The sequence below is a fragment of the Lathyrus oleraceus genome, chromosome 5 (genome assembly GCF_024323335.1).
Source record: "Lathyrus oleraceus cultivar Zhongwan6 chromosome 5, CAAS_Psat_ZW6_1.0, whole genome shotgun sequence".
Lineage (NCBI taxonomy): Eukaryota > Viridiplantae > Streptophyta > Magnoliopsida > Fabales > Fabaceae > Lathyrus > Lathyrus oleraceus.
The window spans coordinates 177,653,790-177,662,815 of record NC_066583.1 but is presented as its reverse complement, the minus strand read 5'-3'; the positions used below and the strand labels follow the sequence as shown (position 1 = coordinate 177,662,815).

The 9,026-nt window shown below is 33.2% G+C and overlaps 1 long non-coding RNA gene across 1 annotated transcript; it reads left to right on the top strand.

The window, feature by feature from the left end:
* The first annotated feature begins 4,997 nt into the window (after positions 1-4,997).
* Positions 4,998-6,234, top strand: LOC127081626 (uncharacterized). Its single transcript, XR_007788108.1, has 3 exons — positions 4,998-5,336; positions 5,430-5,700; positions 5,888-6,234. It is a non-coding gene; the product is annotated as an uncharacterized LOC127081626 (long non-coding RNA).
* Positions 6,235-9,026: the final 2,792 nt, after the last annotated feature.

Sequence of the window (9,026 nt, the reverse complement as noted above, 5' to 3'; positions counted from 1 at the left end):
GTTTGAATTTTTTAAAAAACATGGAGGGAGTGAATCAGAGAGAGTTTGATCTCTCTTTGGTTTCTTTGGGCCTGACTATCCTGAGCCTTGATTTCTTTTTCTTTCCTTACCACCGGATTCCTTTCCATACCCCTGTGGCCCATTTTATTTTCCTTTTTTATTTGTTTAAAATCATTTCGTTCTTTTTTTGTTATTTATTATTTTTATTTATTTCATTTCCAACTTTTTTTAACCAATTATTGATTTATTTTCTTCAATTTATTTTACTTAATATAAATATATTTTATTTTATTTTATTATTTATATATTTGTTTTGACCATTTTTCCCTTTATAGTTGATTTTGGTTTATGATAATCTTGAATAATTGGTGATTGATCCTAAGGATGATTAAATGTTTAACACTTTAAACATTTTGATGAGTGATCAATGAATCATTCTTAACACTTTGAGATGTTGATATATTTCCCTTAGTTGATCATGTTTGAACCTCTTGATGTTTAGATGAGACCTTTGTGTTAACTTGAGCTTTTCTTTCTAATTTCTCTGTGTTTCATTGTTCCCATTGATCATCAATCACTAACATTTGGAAATTGATGTGTGACTTGTATCTTATCTGACTTTAATGTGTGATTACTTGGGTGATGAAATCTTCCACACTTCAAATCATTGATATATGGACTTGAGGTTGATTCAGCATTCTCTGATCCAAATCTTTTGACAAATGATCATGAATCATCTTTAACACTTTGCATCAATGATATATTATCCCTTGATGCACCATATTTTGAGTCTTTTGACTTATGGATAAATGATTCCTAGGTGATTACCTTTTTCAACTTAACCTCTAACCACTAATTGTTATCATTAACTATTGACTTGTTGACCTAATCCTATTGCTATTTATTTCTTGTCATTTATTTCCTTGTCAATACTTTCTTGTTATTTATTTCCAAGCACGTTATGTTCATTCTCATCATCATTGTATATATCTCATGCATCTTTATGTAATTGTCATTGCATAATCAAAAAGAACAAAAACATGATAAAATCAAAAGACCAAAAAACTACATTCACTGTGACCCACTGTTGGACTTAGAGGATTCATTAGGACCCTTGCACTTGGACCTTGTTATGATTCTTGACTTTTTGCTCTAACTTGGAATATCATTTGTGACTTGCAATCTTTTATTGTAAGAATGACATTCATGGAACTACCCTACGGAGACATGCTCTTAAGTCAATTATCCACTTGTTAGCTTAGGTCACTTTGCACACACACGACTTTCTCTTGGGATATCTTATAATGAGACCCTTTATTTCTCACATTTGTTTCTATGTAAATATCCATGTGCTTCACTATTTCAAAATCAATAATCAATAAACCCTTGATCCAATGTCAAGCGGCATTTTCTTTAAAAAAATCAAAATACAATAAAAATACTATTAGAATTGTGCGCCACGAGCCTTAAGTGGTGGAGAATGAGTAAGAATGGAGCTTTCCTACCCTTACTCTGAATATTTTGGACACAAGACGCTTGACTTGTTTGTCTGAAATATTCACCTCTTCCCATAGTCTTTAGTGAAATTCTAATAAAAAACAATCTCTTTTCAAAACACATAAAACAAACATCAACTTATCAAACCTTATTTTTATGCCTTAGGGGATTCCTCCAAAAGCCCTTTTTAAAGGTAAAAACAACCAACAAACAATCATTTTCTACTCCGAACTACAGATCTCTGATTCTTCATTCTCCGATGATGATACGTAGGCACAAGGACCTCAATCTTTGGCGAGCACAATAATAAAAAACCCAATCTCATTTTCCCATCCTTTTTCCTGATAGTAAGTAAACTTTAAGATAAAACACCCACGCACATAGACAACTTAGATGGTTCCCATTGAGTACGATGGATGTAAGGGGTGTTAATATCTTCCCCTTGTATAACCGACTTTCGAACCCTAAATTTGGTTGCGAGACCAAATCTTTTATTTTTTTCTTTTAGAGGGTTTTATCGGTTATTTTCCGTTTCCTCTCTTCTTTGGAATAAATAAAATATGGTGGCGACTCTGTGTCAGTCTGGTCAATTTTTGTGTAGCGACAATGTGTACGATGATGGGCGTCACCTTGGTGACAGGTAACCTGTCACGCTGGCATAATGAGCGTCATTCGCTCAGTTATATGGAATTGACTTATCATTTCGATTTGGATGTGTTGTTGTGATTAAGCTATTATTTGACCATTGTTTGGAAGTTTAAGATGTTGTTTACTATATTGTTGTTGAATTAATCCACTTGTTTTATATGGAGAACAATGTTGTTGTTTATTATAGTGAGGAATTCAGAGCTCCGTAGTTCAAAGAACTAGTGGTGGGAGATGAAAAGAAGTTGTGATCAAAGTATGGTCTAAACCAAAGGATTGTGTTATTTGAACTCCAACAGGGGTGAAATATAAACCCAATAGTAAACTGATATGAACCAACAAGTGAGGTCCTACAACATGGTATCACAGTATTGGAACAACCGAAAAAGAGAGGAATTAAGTGTTTGGTTTCATAGCACAAACAACTCTTGGTTCACAAAGAGGTACAAGATGGAGCATAAAGGTATGATGTATTTGGCTCAAGGAATAGGTACATCACATGAAGTTAATGGAGATAGTTTATGAATGTATCATGGAGATGAACGAAGTGAAGTGACCAAAGTCACAAAATTGAATATTTGGTGACAAGTGACTGAAGAGGTATGATTTGAAACCGAAGGTAAAGGTGTATTAGAATCCATATGAGAAATGGGATTTGCACCATAGAGGGAAACATCGTTAATTGATACGTGGACTAACATGGTTTTCGCTATATGGTATTTAGCCAAAAAGAAAGAATTAAATGCCTGGGTACAAACCAAATAACTCTAGGTACAAATGTGGATTGTCGCTATATCGTCCTAAAAGGGTGTATATGGATATTCCAAAGAAAACTGAGTTTCGGTTTCAACGAAACAATACGGCACTAGGTGAATGGTATATGATCGAAGGTAGATAATGGATCATGAAAGATATGAATGGTGCCCTAAGACGGAAAAAGAATAATAAATAAGTATGCTCGCGAAGGATTCGCACCCTCGTGCCTACTTATTCTCATCGTGAAATGAGAAAATCAGAGCAATCGTAGTTCAACCTACTACGGCTGAAACAAAAGGGAACGAGATTGACTTGCCAAGGTACAATACTCTTCAAGGCTGAAAAAAGAAGTGCCAAAGTTCATCACCTTCTAGGCAAGGTATCGTTACCAGAGTTTAAAACTGATGATATCAAGGAATCAAATTGCCAAGGTTTAACACCTAAAGGGCGAAGAGAATCAAGTGTCAAATCCATGACTCTCAGGGCGAAGAACTGAATCGAATAACCAAGGTTTAACACCTCTCAATGTAAAGAGAACATATGCCAGAGTCTATGACTCTCAAGGCAAAGAACTAAATTGAATAGCCAAGGTTTGACACCTCATAAGACAAAGATAAATATATGCCAGAGTCTATGACTCTCAAGGAAAAGATCGAGTGCCACGGTTTATCACCTTATAGGGCAAAAAGTTGATTGGAAGATGGTGTATAACCATAAGTTGCCGATAGAAAAAGATGTTCCACTATTGAAATGTTGAAAGATTAATACTTGCTTGAAGAAGGAGACTTGTCAATTGTATGATTCAAATTGCACTAAAGTCTATGAATAAAGGAGAATACCTTGAGCAACTGGTTCATTCGTCCCACACCCAAGGATATTCTAGACAAGGATAAGAATAATCCACTCTCATCATTCTTTGTTTCTTAAGGCTCATAGCGTACAACTCGAATCAAAAGTAACAAGTTACTGACATGAGATCCTTTGTGTTGATCCTATTGATGTTGTGTCATTTGTTGTAGAAGAAGACTTGGCAATCATGTAATTCAAATTATGCTAAAGTATATGAATAAGGGTGAATATGATGAGCCACGGGCCAAATGTCCCGCACCCAAAGATATCCAGAATGAGGGTAGGAATTCTCCAGTCTCATCCCTTCTCTATTGCTTAAGGATCGTGCCACACACTTTGAATTATGATCAAAAAATGTTGATACCTTCGCAATCCTTGAGAAGTAGTCCACTTCGCTAGCTATGCTTGATTGATGTTGACTTGAAGTCTTGATCTTGCATTTGAACCTTGAGGTATTGGGCTCGTGAGATTCAGCATATCCACAATAGCTTAAGCGTGACGAACTCTCCATATTAAATGAGAAAGGGTCTTTTTATCACTTGAAATAGGCTTGGGGCTTACAACACGATTACAAAGAATTTGGTTGACCAAAGTGTCCTTTGGTCAACACTAATCAATGGGATTAACATAATAATTGAATTATATACAATAATGAGCTATTAAATTAATCAACTAAAAAAGAATCAGACAAATCTAATCAAGGCCCTAAAACTAAGGGAACATGCATTAAAAAAATCAAGATTTTAAGCCCTAAGGGCAAAATGGTCAATATGCCAAAAATTGAATAATTTAGGAAAATAATTTCTAAAATCAATATTTAATTTGAAATTAAGTCAGGCCTTAATTATATAATTATACTAATCCTAGTTATTCTAATTGTTATTGTATGACCTAATTAAAATTTAAAACTCAAATAAAATTCTAAAATCTCTAATTAAAACTCAAACTTCTACTTAATCTAACATGAACATTTTAATTATCAAAAAATCTAATTAGAATAATTAATCATGGTTAATCCTGACTAACCTAAATTTATTAGTTCTAACATCTTGATTTAACTTGTAATTCTAACCTTAATTAAACTAAGTAACTTAATTAAACATGTAAACACAACAACAAAGAAATCGGGCCCTGAATGATGGCAAAATGAGGTGTCGGCCCAAAGAGGTACAGTGAGATCAAAAAATAAAATAAAAATAAAATTCGGGCCTTAGGCCCAAACCCAACTCAAGGTTACAAGACCGGGAAAGCGCTTCAGCTGAGCCAAAACCAAGAAAGCGCTTATGGAAAATCTGCAAACGCGATGATGTTCATCCTACTAGAGAAAAAAATCCCTTCTGTAACAAAAGCTTAGAGCCAAGAAACGCGCTTCCCTGCCAATCCTGCTTCGCGTCCTCATCACTGGTTCGTACTTGGGGATTCACATTCAAGAATCGCTTCAACGATCTACGCTATCGTCATCATCGCGTTTCCAGATTCGAAAGTTCCCCCAAATTCAATTTCACTACTATCGTACGTGCGCGGGTGGAATGAAACGGTATCTAAAATGGATCGAAAACTCACCGGATTATAGCTCCGGTTGCGAATAAGTACGGATTTTCTTCTTAAACCTGAATTGTTTCCCTTCTTCTTCTCTTTTCTGCGCTCTAAGCTGTCGTTGCGTCGCGGTTGAAATGTTGTAGGTTACCAGTCACGGATTGGTGAACCTACGTTGCAGAAGATGAAGGCTTGAGATGCTGGACGACGTTCTTGGTTGTGGCAGCAAGAACTTGGGATGCAGACTGAGGTTTTGGAATAGTAGATTTATGCAGAAGAAGCTTTATGCAAAAGGAAGAACTTTTATGCAGAATGAAGAATTTGATTGCAGAAAAAAAAACCTCTTTGGAATTGAAGAAAAGGATGAAACGAGAATTGCAGAAAAATGGAGAAAAATCTACCCTTGACTGTAATGAGGTTAGTTTTTTATAGGATTTTTAGAATTATAGTGAAATTTAGTTAGTTACACATTCAGATTTATATGAAATGGAACTGAAATTGATTTGGTTTGCTTTGGTTTTAATTTGAATTTAGTTTGAGCTGGTTGAATTGGTTTTGTTAGTTTTCTCCTCATTCAATTGGTTCTTTTATGAATTTGTCACAGGTTTTGCAGGTTAAAATCGATAGTTACGAAGGAGCCTGAATTCTGTAGGCGGAACTCGTTTCAGTTATGCGTTCTTCCAGCTTATGTTTTGACGCTGCATTTGCGTTTTTTTACCATTCTGCAGGTTAGGTTCAAGTGATGTGGATATTGGATGTTGGTTAAGGGCGTTGGTCTTGGTGAATGGATTGGATTCATAAGTGGATATTGGATGTTGGTTAAGGCTTTGGATATTGATTGTTACATGGTTGTTAAATGGGTTAATGGATATCTGGTTATATTAATGGTTATTAAATGGATATTGGTTTGATATTTAAATACAATTAAAATAAAAGATAGTTTAAAATCAATTTGGAATCAACTTGAAAAATCTAAAATTCATTAATTTAAAATTAGAATCAATTTAAAAATCTAAAATTCATTTGAAATCAAAATTAATTAATTTAAAATTAGAATCAATTTGATATTAAAATCTATTTTAAAAATCAATTAAAATTCATTTGAAATTAAAATCAATTAATTTAAAATTTGAATCATTTTGAAATTAAAATCAATTTAAAATTAAATTGAAATTCCATAATTAATTTGAAATTAGACTTAATTTGAAATTAATCAAGTTGAAATCAATTAAAATCAAATTGAAAATAAAAAATCAATTAAAATCAAATTGAAAATCCAAAATCCAATTAAAATCAATTTAAAATTAGAAACAATTTTGAAATTAGAATCAATGTGGAATTAACATAACACCATGATGGATATAACACTGATGTTAGTCGAAAGAGCATAGATAGTATTAGTGACCAATGTTACCAAAGTCGAGACAAATATGGATTTAGGAATGGATGACCAAAAAGTCAAAAGTTGACCAAAGTCAACTGTAAACTAGAAACTAGGGATTTCTTGTAAAAATGGGCTGGTGACCAATGCACTAAAGACCCAAATAAAATACCAAGGACTGATGATTTTAAAGGCACAATACGAATGGTTCAAGATTAAACCCTGAACCAAATGACATATCAATGACTCAAAAGGCCAATGCACTAATGCGAACATGAACCTAAGATCTATGAGTCTTGAAATCACCATATGGATGGTTATCTGGACCAACCTTGAACCAAATGACAGCCCAAGTAAGAAGACTTGTAATATAAGAGCCTCATCCCCAATGAATTAGGGTTTCATACATACTCAAGGCAGAATGAATACCCAAAGTCAAGAACTAGGATTTTGAATTCTTAAATGAATGCCATGATATAAACTCCATAAATCGAGATCCAAGAGAGCATGGAATTAGGGCCTGAATCCATCATCAACTTTGAATCTACAGATTAACTAATATCAGCCTAAATGCATATGAATAACTATGAATATGTGGAGATGAATCTCAAGTTAAAGGTTGAATGAAAAGATTAAAAAGTAAGGGAAAATTTTGGGGTACAACAATTAGCATATGTATTAAAATGATTGTTACTTAACCCGGAAGATTGCTTGAATTCAAAGAAAATAACAAAGTATGAACAAAAATAATATTGCATTCATTTATTGGAAACTCATGGTACAATACATATTGCTTGAGATACAAATCAAAATAACGGATTACAAATAAATATGGTAAAAAACTACATCTTTTTGGTACAATTATCCTTTTGGTCAAACAATTGACTTTTTGGTCACCTGTTGACTTCTGGTCAACTATTGACCATTGACTCGATTTTGACTCATGAATTTTCCTAGACCTGTCCTACAAGTATTTAATCAAAGGATTCATCATTACTTATCAAAATAAGTTATGTCATGATTATGTTACAAATGTTAAATTGCAACAAATTATATCTTCCATCAAACTTCACTTCCATGACTTGTTCTTCACTCTCCAATGTTGCTTAAAATTCATTATTCCACTACAATGCTCACTTTGCTACAAAGAAAATTGAGATCAAGTTAGTCTCCATGAATCATAAGCGTAAGTCATCAAAAAACAATCAAAAAGTCATGAAGAACTCAAGAAAACTTAGGAGAATTCTACACTATATAGTGATTTCAAGACTTGTCTTTCAACACTTTTCACCATTGATTCATGCACAAAAAGTCAGAATTTGATTCATAAGTTTACACCATTCAAAAGTGCAATTTTTAAACAGAAAATCACTTCTCAAAAGCACTTAAATTCATGGGATAATTCACCAAAAATTCAAGGCAATTGTGGTAAAAATATCAAAGGCAAAAGCATTAAAAAATTCCAAGTTTCATGCATAATCACTAATGACCTTTTGCCTTACATTCCAACTTGGTACTTTCGCAAAAATCAAGCATCATTTGTCTCTAACTACCTCTGCATCCATAATCATTTAATTACATAGATAATCCTTAACTACCATAACTACCAAACTAACACAAATTCTACCAGACTAACACAAATTTCAATTCCATTTTCAATCAAATTCCCATTCAATCCTAACCACTCATAACAATCAATCAAATGATTGAAATTTGTGATTTGTAACTAAAGCTTAAATTTATTTACAACCATTGATAAATCTCTTACTTGGATCACAATCCAAGTGTCCTCATTTAACCACAAAAACTATAAAAACCTACTATTTTTCATCATTCTAAAATGACAAATTTATAGTAAAGTTATTATGCCAAAATCCTTCACCATCACCAAAGTTTAATTTCTCACTATCTAGAACTTCACATCAAAGTTCTAAATTTGGTGGAATTTAACCACAATCCAATTTCAACAAATCATCAATCAAGTTTCAATGATTCACGCATTATTATCAACAACTATCCTCCTAAAATTATCGAGATTCAAGCATATTCATCAACATTCTACCTTCATTCATCATCTTCTCTATTCATTCATCATCAAAACTAATAATCAAGTTTGGAAATTATTGGAAGCATGACAAAATGAGCTTACTTTTAGGTTTTTCGAGTTTCTATTCGTCGGCGATTCTCAACATTAACCGTAAAATCCAAAACTAGAATTGAAAGGGAAGCGCATTTTCCTCCGATTTTATCTGTGAAACTATGAAATGTTGGAGGGCACAAACTAGTCATGTGAATGATATTTTACTCTAGTCAATGATATTTAAGAATGACTATTTGACATCACTGGTCAAATATTGGCCCA